This window comes from Carettochelys insculpta, chromosome 6, assembly GCF_033958435.1.
Source record: "Carettochelys insculpta isolate YL-2023 chromosome 6, ASM3395843v1, whole genome shotgun sequence".
NCBI classification, from domain to species: domain Eukaryota; kingdom Metazoa; phylum Chordata; order Testudines; family Carettochelyidae; genus Carettochelys; species Carettochelys insculpta.
In genome coordinates, this window is record NC_134142.1 from 95,660,091 (window position 1) to 95,672,988 (window position 12,898).

A 12,898-nucleotide genomic window follows, 5' to 3' on the forward strand; every position below is an offset into this window, starting at 1 on the left:
CATTGTATACAACAGGTAGTTTTAAAGACACAAGGGTTGTGAAACTGACAACGCATAGCATAGCTCATTCCACGCATTTAAACTGAAGGAAATAATCACAGACTTAAACAGATGATTTAATCAGGGAGCAGAGAAAGCAGCAAATACTTAATGATGGAATGTTTAGATTCTGAGGTACCATGTTAAGTTACAGAGCTGTACAAACCAAGTTGTATGTCAAAGTGACCTTTGGTTAAGGTAGGGATGTTAACGATCAACTGGTTAACCAGTAAGCCTCAACCAAAATGGATGAGGCTTACTAGTTAGAGGTAACAGGTAGGGACTGGAGCAGTCCCCCCCCCCCACCCAGCCTCAGGCAGGGGGTTGCTCCAGCTGTCTCCCTCCCCCCACTGCTGTGAGTGGGAGACGCTCCAGCACTGCCAGAGCAGCCCCTGGCCACAGCAGTGGTGGCAGTGGTGAGGGAATGGCTGGAGAGGCTGCTCTAGCCCAGCCGGCCAGAGTGCCCCTGCCTGCAGCATGCCCAGGGACCGGGCTTCTCCAGATGGGATCTGCTTTGGCTGTGCTGGGGCATCCCCACCTGAGGCAGTACTGCAAGCAGGGATGCTGCAGCTGGTCTTGAGCAGCCTCCCTGACCCAGTTAATCAGTTCACTGGTTTAATCTAATGTGTAGTCGATTAACTCATTAAACAGGATTTTACTAAATTAAGGTAAATTAGGACTATCTAACCTGATTCTATGAAATGTGATTTTTATAACATAAATCACAGATTCTTCAATGTAAAAAGGGGGGTTTAGTCTCCCATGAGACTATAACATGCTTCCCAGAAATACCTACCCACATATATACAGAGAGAATATTCCAAACTACTTCTAACTAAATAGCTTCTTCATAAGAAAAAATGTAGCTGATGCTTAGCATAAAATTAACCCCATATAATCAAATCTAGTACAGCATATTTAAAGTTAATTAGCTGAGTCAGAACTGCAGAAGTAGACTTTTTTTTTTTTTTGTTACAGAGGATGGTAAAACAGACACACTTTAAGATTACCTTTAAATATTTCACTGTAGACTTAAAATATCACCTCAGTTTTTTAAAAAGGGACATAATTTCCAAACCCTCATCTTATTTTTAAATTTATAGTCCTTGAAAAAAAAATAAGTGGATAGCCCAATCATTTATATGCCTGAGCAAAAGCAATACATCTATATAAAAGTACAGTGATGTATTTCTGTTGCTAGTTTAATGTGCTGCTCTGTGCCCTGTGTGTTCTGATTCATTGGAGAGCAGCAATCATGTCGACAGGAGCTGTTCTTCAGTTCCCATCAGCGACAACTAAAGGCCAATTCAAGGTTGTGGCGGGGTCATGAATCTAACAGTCACTGATGGAACAATTTCCCTTCCACATGACACTGTCAGTGGGACACACTAAGAATATACAGTGAGAACCGCTCTCGGTATCTCTGTCTCCTTGATGTTATTTTATTTTTGTTTTAAAACATTTTTGGCTATGGTCTGTGGGCACAGAGAGCCACTTGGGAATATAGAGTCAGAGGAGGTGAGGGACTGGGGAAATTTTCTAACCTTGAAAAAACTGGAATAATCCTGCTCCATGTGCAAAGCTGCTATCCAACAACAGAAAACCAGGTCAAGATCTTGGTGCGACATTGATGCGGATCTCTATTCTATTAGTGTCAGAGTTGCATATGAGAAAGACACCAAATCAAATAATTCGGTGAATTAGGATCTGATCCAGAGGTCCTCACACCTAGGTATAACCTACTTTAGTCAGTGGCATTTCAGGAGGGTAAGGCAGAGCTGATTTTTGCCTGATAATCTGGTACCCTTCCCAACAAGCTAAACCCACTTGAGTCTATTGATTTAAATGGACTTGGAGCAGGCCCTTAGTCTCAGGCAAAAGGATTAAGTTCTACTGTCATGTCTGTTGCATGTGTGTCAATGAGAACAGATTTTTGAGCCTGATTCTTTACATTTCATTCTTGAAATAATACCACTGTACATGGTTAACAGAACGTTTAGGTCTGTGGTTTTAAAACTGTAGAGCCCAATCCTGGAAACACTTAGTAGCAACCATTAGATAAGGCTTACTACAGTAATAGTGTTGCATATGACAACAGTACTTACAGTAGCAAGACCAGGCTTTTGTTGTGTTTACATTGAGTAAACTATGTTGTGCTCGCTCCTATTTGCAAAATGCAGGTACGCACATCTATGTTAAATAAAAACATTTTGTAATATTATTTGTGTGTAGTTCTTACAACATGCTTGATGTTGTACAAAAAGCTGCAAACCACTAGATGTCAGGATGTGGAGAAGAAATTACAATGAAACTAACACAAAACAAGGGGCACACTTGCGCCAGGTCTACACTAGATCTTACAGTCGATTGTAGATATGCAATTCCAGCTATGGCAATTGTAGGTAAGTTGATTCCAGCTACGCAATCAACTTACCTGGCTGTCCTCACAGAGGGAGGTTGACAGGAGAAACTCTCCTGTTGACCTCCCTTACTCCTCACAATATTGAGGAGTGCAGGGGTCAGCTGACAACCCCGACAGATCAATTTCATGAATCCCTACTAGCTGTGGAATATCAAACCCCAGAAGATCGACCCTAATAGGTCAGTCTTCTGGACAGTGAAGACATACCCTTATTCCGGAATGCTACAACTTCTCCTCACTCCCAGAGATCGTCCTTCTAGGTGTGAGCAGAGGCATATTGATAGGGCAGAGAATGGCAGCCTGAACTAATGCTGCTGGTTCCATGAACAAATACAAGGCTTCAGAATCCAGACACTCATGAGCACTAAATGCACAGGAACTTAAGGGAAAGAGGCAGCAAAGATTAACAAAAAACTCTGCTCTGGAGTATAGGTATAATTTACAATTGCCATTATAATACACTTTTGTTCCCCACATTAGCTGCATATTTATACATATTTATAGTGTGAAATGAATATTTCTAGATTTGTGCTTATGAACAAAAAGCAAATACTGGAAACTGAAAACAGTCTGTGTAATAGTCATGCTGAAACACAGATTTCCCTACAGTGCATCACCAATGATATTAACTCTCAGCCAGTAACTCTTCATTCTGGCTCAGATACTGTCAGCTGAACCCAGCTGTGTCAAGGCACGTGATCATATATATTTGTTTATGCAGTTCAAGCTGATACTAATCAGCCTAATTTCAGATAAGATCACAGCCATGCTCTTGAACTCAAAGGTGAAAGCACATCTCTTTATCGTCTCGTTAAGCAACTTCTCAGTCACTCCAAATATTGAGTACGAAAACTGAGGGTCTAATCTATTGTCCTTGATGGCCCTGGAACTATTTAAGACTTTTCTCGTGACACAAAATATTTTGCCATAGAATTTAACTGTTATGTTAAAAAGGCTTCTGTGAAAAGGAGTTATACACTCAAGTCTCATGTTACTTTAAACCCGAGCTGGCTGTGATTTGTTAAAAAATAGCACACACACAAATATGTTACAAGTTGCTAACACAAACAAAAAATTATCAACATTTTACCTGTGAGCTTAATTTTTTTTTGTGACTGTGGAATACTCAGGTCCTTGTGGAGACTCAGGGTAGAGGGTTGGGAGATATGGAGATGCTAAGGGGCATGGGGTGGGATGGTGCAGGAGTCAGGACAGAGGGCTGTGGGTCAGGTAGAAGCAGTTCCCTGCAGTACACAAAGCCACTTGATGGAGACATGTGAGGGAGCCTCTTGAGCTGCTGGTTAGGTACTCCCACCCTCTGCTCTCTCCCCATACCTCATACCCACCACCACTCCTGCACCCTCCCTCTTCCCTACTTCCTACCCAGACCTCTACACCCAATGGACTCCCACAAGACTCCTTTACCCCCAGCTTCCTTTCTGCTCCTGCACTCCAATTTCCACACAGACCTCACGCCCCCAGCCCTTCATCCTACATCTGATCCAGACACTACATCTTTGCTCTCAGCCTGCTCCCAAACCCTACCTCCTGCCTGGGCTCCAATCCCCATCCCAGCCTGCTCCCCAGAAGACATCTCCCATGCCCTGAACCCTTCCTTTTGACCCCACCTTACAGTCTAGGGATGCCCCATAAAATGTATTTGCCCCAGTGCTCCTAATCTCTTGGGTGGAGCTAGTGGTTAGTGAGGTGAATGTATTTTTTTGTGTTTGGGGACCACATCTTTGAGGTTTTAGGGTCCCCCCCCCTTGCGGGGAGGAAGGCACAGCAGGTCAGTGTGGGTTTGGTTGGATTTTTTCTTTGGCATCTCTCTGTTGCATGTGGCCCCCAACTGACTTTTCTGTGAGTTAGTGGTCCCTGACTCAGAAAAGGTTCCCCACCCCTGGTTTGGTAGGAGTTCGTGAGCAAACAGACTCACAGCTGGATGGACTGACAGACACACACAGTGGCTAAAATATATTGAGAGATTTGAAAACAATGATGTAGTTTTAAAAAAGCGTGCCTAATGAATGGTTTGCACTTTGCTTCAAGTATTCAGTGCTTTGTATTTGAAGTCTGAATTTAGTTAATTGTGATTGATCAATTGAACCAAATAGTACTCCTTCTGTCCCACAAATGGATCAACATGCAAATACTTCCAGTGGAAACACACATCCATGTGAATATAATATATAATTTCCACAAATAATAATGTACATAACTATGAGCTTTGTGTCTAGGAAGATTCATGAGACTAAAACTCAATTGGCTCAAAAGACTGGCACTGAGAGCATAACATAGCCAAAACAAATTTCTTTCAAACGCAGAACAAATTTTTGCAGAAAAAAACCAGTATTATTACCATCCTCTAGAAACAACTTACATTAAACATTTAGGAATATTTCCTACTTCTCTTTTTGCTTTTCTTTCTCATTTTTACACCACTGACTAGTAACTGACTTTGCCCTCAGATTCTTGTACATTGACATAACACTGTAGGTGGCAATTTTTAAAGGCACAAATGGGACTTAGGTCCCCCAGTTCTCAGTGATATTCAATGGGAGTTGAGTGTTCAGCACTCATTTCCACTTTCAAAAACCTTCATTATAATGTTTGGGGCTGCAAATTCTGTTTCCAATATAACTGGAGGAAAGAAAAAGGCTATGCCAATATTTCTATTGGTTACGGGATTAGTAGAAGCTTATTGCTTTCTCCTCCTAAATGGTGATCCAAACTTGATCAGTGTCCCTTTAAGAAAGCAGAATAAAACAGTCAGAATTTCCCCCCTCAAACATTTACTGTAGTTTGTTTTCCCTCCTCATTCCAACAGTTTAATTAGAGTCCACTTTGAAAGAAAGAAAAAAAAAGTCAGTTACTTTACTAACTCTCTCACAATACCAGGTCCTGCTACAGTTTCTCCCACAAAATTCATACCACTCAGCTTTCACAACTTTCAGTACAGGAGGTGACTGAAGGTAAACCCAAGCAAAAGGGAGCTCTGGGTATTGCCAGGGCTGGAAAAGCTGCTTGACTCAGAGCAGGTGAGTGCAATTCAGAGCAGTCCCTTGCTGTTCTAATTGTGTAGTGACTACACCAAACCCGGTTTAGAGAGTACACAAGTTGTGAAAAGCCTCCTTTTATCAAGCCCCGCCCCCCCCCCTCCAGGCTCACGCTGAACATAGCTCAGTTGGACCTGAGAATCAGAGCCACAGGCTTCACCAATATTACATGTGTGGAATACCACTTAGCCATTCTCTTAATAAGCTTGCAAAAAATGTTTTTGAACTCTCTCACTGTGAATCCCAGAAAGGCATTGTCCACTCCTTAGAAAATAATTTGGCTTAATCCACTGGCTGACACAAAGTACATCAAAACCTTCATTTGGCTAGGATGTTCCAGAAGCTTCTGCTTAGACAGCTAAATGCACTGAGGTCCAGCTAAATCTACAGTAGCTCCAAGAGAGCATTTTAGGTGGACATCAGAATCACTGAAATAGTTTATAATGGTACTGCTCTACGGTATATTTAGGAATTTCATAGCTATATACTGGAAATTCTAGCTGACAATCTATACCTTCTGCTGAGAGAAAGTGCATGCAAGCAAAAAGCTTCAGCAGGATATAAGCTGTGTCTACACGTGCACGCTACTTTGAAGTAGCGGCACTAACTTCGACATAGCGCCCGTCGCAGCTACACGCGTCGGGCGCTATTTCGAAGTTAACTTCGACATTAGGCGGCGAGACGTCGAAGTCGCTAACCTCATGAGGGGATCGGAATAGCGCCCTACTTCGACGTTCAACGTCGAAGTAGGGACCGTGTAGACGATCCGCGTCCCGCAACGTCGAAATTGCCGGGTCCTCCATGGTGGCCATCAGCTGGGGGGTTGAGAGATGCTCTCTCTCCAGCCCCTGCGGGGCTCTATGGTCACCGTGGGCAGCAGCCCTTAGCCCAGGGTTTCTGGCTGCTGCTGCGGCAGCTGGGGATCCATGCTGCATGCACAGGGTCTGCAACCAGTTGTCGGCTCTGTGTATCTTGTGTTGTTTAGTGCAACTGTGTCTGGGAGGGGCCCTTTAAGGGAGCGGCTTGCTGTTGAGTCCGCCCTGTGACCCTGTCTGCAGCTGTGCCTGGCCCCCTTATTTCGATGTGTGCTACTTTGGCGTCTAGACGTACCCTCGCAGCGCCTATTTCGATGTGGTGCTGCTCAACGTCGAAGTTGAACATCGACGTTGCCAGCCCTGGAGGATGTGTAGACGTTATTCATCGAAATAGCCTATTTCGATGTTGCTACATCGAAATAAGCTATTTCGATGTTGGCTTCACGTGTAGACGTAGCCATAGCATGGTAAGGGGCTACTTAAAATGAGAGAGCTCTGTTTTCCATTCTTGTATTCTGATAGTATGAATTTCAGCCATCAAGTACAGCAGTCACCACTGACTATCGTCAGTGTATACAATTTGCAAACTACTCTGGTAAATATAGGAATTATACAAGCAAATGACACTGGCAGTTGTTGATCCAGCAGATGCACTGAGAGCAACAACAGGAAATACAATCTCACTGAATAGTAATTTCTCTCACTTTTGGAGTTACTATGCCAAATACAGAGTATCAGGGGGACCCCAAGCCAGAGAGAGGGTTTTGAAAGAGACCTTCGCTGCTTAAAGCTAAGGCTTAATGGGGTGAGCATAGGACTAGCCCTCCAAATTACTAACTGCCACAGACTGACTACAAACACTTAGTCCAGCCAAGACAGAGACAAAGACCCACAGAATTCTGGTGTGGTTTCCATAAATAATTCACATTGACAAACTATTTATTCAAACAATAAAATCACTGGAAATTAAAGGGCTCTGGAAACATGAGTACAAGTTCTCCCGTTATTCTTCACTTTGCTTTTAATTCATTTTAATTATTTGTGTTACTGAAGCACCCAAAGGCCCCAGTTAGGATCAGGTTGCCATCCTGCTAGCTGATTTACAAAAGCTAATCCTTGCTTCACAGAGATGTGGGAAGCACCATGCTAACATTAAGTATAACATTACCTCCTCTTCCTGAATCTCAGTTTACTTCTCAGCTGTGCCGCAAATGAAAGTCTAGCCTTTTCAGGACTTTGATAGCTACCATAGATGGGCAAACTGATAAGAGAATAACACACTCCCTACAGGAAGACATTCACCTGGTATCTCACCCCTAATTTACTAGAGTCTTGAAACAATTGTGAATACTGTCAATGACAAATCATTTATAGATAACACTTGACTAGGAGCTCCCCAAAGAGTTAGTACTTACCACAAATTCAGATGCAAAAATATCATTGTGTACACACAGATTTGCCCCTGACTCACCTTTCTCACTCGCCCTGGAATGATGTCTGGGCTCGCTGCAGGGCACATGCCAGGTCCTTATAGATATCCAATTACTTAGAGTCTCACAGTCTCCCTCAGAACTCCCTCTGAGTCTCTGTAACAGCATTCTGCAATTTGCACCGGCCACAGCAAATGCCCATTCCCTCCTCTTCTCCAGTGGGGTGAGGAAGCCTGTAGTCAAATACAACAAAAAAGCAAGCAAGCAACGCACACCCCCTCCCCGCAATCCTCACAACTGATCCTTCAGGACCTTACACTGCTCCATCAGGAAGTCCTTGGAACTTGTTCTCATTCCTTCTATTTATAAAGTCCACCCATACCCTCCTTTCTTGATTACCCACTCGTTCCACTCCCTGGAAGTGACTCTGGGCGTGTCCTGCCAGGCTGCTTCTCCATAATGGTAATCATCTAACTAGCTTCAAACAGCTAATGAATATGCTTGGTACTGGAAAAAACCCAACGACTGGGTAAGCCTAAAACAGCCCAACCTGGAATTAGCACAGCAAGGGAAACAACAGGAGAGGGTGGGTAAGAGTGAGGAGGTAAGGGAAGTTAGCGGAAGAGCAGGGAGGGGGGAAATAAAGGGGGAGAATAGGAGAGCTGCCTGGCCAGAGGGAGGAATGGGGCTAGACCTGGTAAATATTTCATGTTTAATTTTTTTAAATGATTTTTTTTTTGGTGTAATAGATTTTTCAAGGGGGGAAAAATCTATTTTGGCTCAAATGGTTTGTTTTTTCATAAAAATAATGATGATTTTTCATTTGCTGAACATTTCTCAGTGAAACCTCAAAACTGTCAGGGTGCACCTACACTACAGCTCTGTTTCGAAAGAACATCTTTCGAAAGAGAACATCGAAAGATGCTCTTTTGAAACAGAGCGTCCACACACGTCAGCGGGGACCAAAGTTTCGATCTGTTATTTTGAAAGGCCCCCAGCACAATTTCAAAAGACAGCGTCCACACACACAGGGCGCTCTTTCGAAAGAGCAGGGGCAGGAAGCACCACAGGCAGGGTCGCATGGCAGACGAGCCCTTCTGGGGCTACCACTCTCCATCCCCTTAAAGGTCCCCCCATCCCTCACAGGACTGTCTCCAGGCAGAGAAGAGAGAGAGAGAGCTCAGAGCAGAAATCCTGGGCCCTCATGGACCTCGAGCAGCAGCAACCCAGCATCAAGGCTGTGGCCAGCTCACTGGCCGCGGTCCTGGCCACTGTGCTCCAGTGACTCTGGCTGGCCACTCTGCTAGCTGCCCTCCCGGAGGCTGTTCTCAGGGTGTGATGTCCCCAGCCGGTCCCCCAGGTCACCTGCCACCTGTGGAGCTTCTCCACAAACAGCAACTGGTGGGACCGGCTGGTGTGGAGGACTGGTGCGACAACTGGTAGCTACAGAACTTCAGGATGACCAAGGGGACATTCCTGGAGTTGTGCCACTGGCTCGCCCCAGTCCTCCAGCACTGGGACACCCGCATGAGGCCAGCGCTCCCCCTGCAGAAAAGGGTGGCCATTGCCCTATGGAAACTGGCCACCCCAGACAGTTACCGATCTGTCGGCCACCAGTTTGGGGTGGGCAAGGCCACCGTGGGGGACGTCCTCATTGAGGTAAACTATGGCCGGGTCACACACACACTGCAGGTGGGCAGCAGGGGGCATCCCCCGCCGGGGACAAGGGTGGGGAGTGGTAGGGGGTGGGTGTGCAGGATGCAGCCGAGGCCACACTCATGAGCGCGCCCCCTCACCACCCCGCAGGTCATCTGTGCCATCAACAAGGTGCTCCTGTGGCAGCTAATCCGTGTCAGCGACCTGGATGGCTCCATGCAGGGCTTCCAGGAGCTGGGCTTCCCCAACTGCTTCGGGGCCGTGGACGGCACCCACATTGCCATTAGGGCCCCGGAGCACAGTTGCGGGGCCTATGTGAACCGAAAGGGCTATCACTCCATGGTCCTGCAAGCACTCATCGATGCCAACGGTCAGTTCCAGGACATCTGCATGGGCTGGTCCGGCCACTCCCATGGCACCAGGGTTTTCAGGAACTCGGGACTGGGACGCAGCATGGCCGAGGGGACCTTCCTGGGAGCTGCCTGTCAGGGACACAATGCCACCATGTATTGTGGCGGATGCAGCCTACCTCCTGCAGCCCTGGCTCATGAGGCCGTACACGGGGCACATCCAGCCCAGCTAGGACCGTTTTAATGAGCAGCTGAACTGGGCCCGCAATGCTGTGGAGTGGGCGTTCAACCGCCTCAAAGGGTGCTTCAGGTGCCTCCACATGAGGCTGGAGGTGGGCCTGGCCAATGTCCCAGCAGCGGTCGGGGCCTGCTGCACCCTGCATAACCTTGTTGAGGCCAAGAATGAGCCCTACATGCAGTGGTAGGCCACCCAGCTGGGGCACAGGTACGAGCAGGCCCCTGCTGCCCGGCTCAGCAGAATAGGGTGTGGATCCAGGAGGCCCTGCACCAGGCCTTTGATTGGGGCGCATGGTGAGCCCCCCCCACCCAGCCTGCACCCACACACCATCATCCTGCACACGTGCACCCACATGCATGCACACACACCACCACACTGCACACACCCCCACTACCACACATGTATAGGGGACATGGGGTAGAACACAAAAATAAATGTTTTATATAAATAACAAAGCCAAGACTTCTTGATTAATATTTACAGAGGAGCGGAATGGATGATGGGGTAGGGGGTAACCATTTACAGGGGTGGAGAGGCCCCAGGCGGGCTCCCAGGAGGGGGGCAGCCTAGTGCTCCAGGGGGCTCAACAGGCATGATCCTTGTTGCCCACACCCTGCCCATTCCCCCCGTGTCCAGGGACCCCATTGGGGCCAGGCTGGGGCTGGTGCTGGTGCCACAGGCAGGTAGGGGCGCACCTGGGGTGAGGCCTCTGTGGGCTGTGCGGAGTTGGCATGGGGGGAGTGGATGGCGGGAGCTGTGGCCTCCCCTTGGCTGGTCCTCACCAGCAGCATGTGGGCCAGCTGGACAAGGTCGGCCTGGGGCAGGTGGGTCGGGATCGGGGCAGCAAGGTCGGGCATTTGCGGGGAGGTGGTTCACTGCGGGTGGTGGGGTTGGAGGGCGGACCAGGGAGTGGGGGGAGGTTGGAAGTGGGGAGGCTGAGCGGGGAACAGGGGAGGTAGGAGTGGGTGAGGTGGGGGGTGGTGAGGTGGGAATGGGAGGGGCAGCTGCAGGAGTGGGTGGCGATGGGGCAGTGGTTGGGGCTGGGTGGCCGGCTATGGCCTCGGTCAGGGCATCAGCGTTGGCTGCCACCTGGTCCCAGGCCTGTCGCTCCATCTCCAGCCACTCCCACAGCACACTGGAAAGGTCCCGCAGTGCTGCGGTGGGGGCAGCCTCCCCTGTATCCTCCTCCCCACCACGGTGGTGCTGGCGGAAGCCCTGCAGTGGGCACTTGCAGGGACAGCGCGGGATCCAGGTAGCTCCCCCTCACCCTTGGAGGTGGGGCTGGTCCAGCCGCTGGCTATGGGAGCTGTGGAGACAAAAGGGGAGAGTGGGGGCGGGGCATAAGTCCCAAGCACTGAACCTTGCCCCCCCGCCAATCTGGGGGCCCTGTGATGCCCATGTCCCGGGGTTCCCTGCATGGGTGCCAAGGGCACAGGCTGCCCCATGCTGCCCCTCCCCAGTCCCTCCACAGCCACCGGTCTGTGGTGCTGTGCCACCCATGTGGTGCTGAGCGCCGTGAGTCGGCCCCCCTGTCCAGGCCCGGGAAACGCATCTGTCTGGAGTCCACAGTGTGGCAGGCACATGAGGGGGGCTACAGCAACCCTGGGGGAGACCGGATGCCCCCTCCTCAGTCCCGGGGTGGCTGGTGTGTGGGCCACCTATCTGTGGGTCCCTCCAGGAAGTCGGGTGAGGTGTGGATGGATGGGGCCCGGCTGGACGGCCCGGATGGGATGTCGATGACAAGGGCCCCCTCGCTTGAGACCTCATCATCAGAGGTGGTGCCCAGCCTCCATAGGTGCCTGGTGCTGAGAACGGATCCAGAATGGTTCTCCTCTGTCCCCATCTCCTGCTCCGAGGCCAGGACCATTGTGTCCAGCAGCACGGCCAGGTGTCCCGTCTCCTTGGGCCCAAGGAGGCGGTCCAGGTCTTTATAGTAGGGGCAGCTGGTTGGCACTGTCCCTGACCGCCTGGCCATGTCCTGGGCCCTACAGTATCCCTGGCATAGCTCCTTCACCTTAGACCTCACCTGGTCCGGGGTCCGGGTGGGGTGACCCCAGCCAGCGAGGCCTGTGGCGAGGCCCTGGAACGCCGCCACGTTCCTGCGCCGGACCCCCGTCTGGTGCAGGATGTCTTCATCTACCCAGAGGGCAAGGAGGTCCCATACCTCAGCGTCGGTCCAGGAAGGAGCTCAGTGGTTGGGGGGATGGTTCCCCGGTTTCTTTGGGGGAGGCTCCTTGGGTGGGCAGGGGTCGGGGGCACTGGCCATGGTGCCGAGGAGGGCTCAGGCTGGCTGGAGCATTGTGACGGAGTGGCTGTGCAGCATCGTGTGCTCCCTGCTGCCTTCAGACTCTCAGCTTCCTGCCTGAGGGCTTCTGGGAGCCTGCATCCTGAAATGCGGCCGGAGGCTGGAGCCATAGAGCTCCGCTTGTGCTGGGAGTGGTGCTGCCACCTGCCAAGTGATCACAGCCATGGAGGACCTGCTCTTTCAAAAGAGTGGGCCGCGGAGTGTCTACACATACGCTCTTTTGAAATAATCTTATGAAGGAGGGCGCTCTTCCCATCCTGGGAAGGGAGGACCAACTTTGAAAGAATGGAGGAATTCTTTCGAAGTTAATTTCAAAAGAGTGCTGTGTGTGTAGATGCTCTGCGGGTTGTTTCGAAAGAACTCACTCTTTCGCTCTATTGCACCAACAATAGAAACATGATGCTAGCTGGGGGGCATGCTGCTATCACATAGGCAGCTCCTGGGTGGCTGGCCAAACCCTCGGCTTACATGCAACCCTGGTGAGGAGTCCCCTACTGGGTCTCAGTCCATAAGAAGTCTCAGACAGGCCTCATTCCCATGAATGCTATTCTGCAGCATAGCTTGGGATGGGATTTTGCTCCTGGAAA

The 12,898-nt window shown here is 49.4% G+C and overlaps 1 long non-coding RNA gene across 1 annotated transcript in view; it reads right to left on the minus strand.

The window, feature by feature from the left end:
• Positions 1–9,808: 9,808 nt before the first annotated feature.
• Positions 9,809–12,898, minus strand: part of LOC142015460 (uncharacterized) — a 28,122-nt gene continuing 25,032 nt past the window's right edge. Inside the window, exons 2-3 of the long non-coding RNA XR_012646156.1 lie at positions 11,274–11,312; positions 9,809–9,900 (exon numbers count right to left, since the gene is read on the minus strand). This is a non-coding gene — a long non-coding RNA (uncharacterized LOC142015460). The remainder of the gene's footprint in view (positions 9,901–11,273; positions 11,313–12,898) is intronic.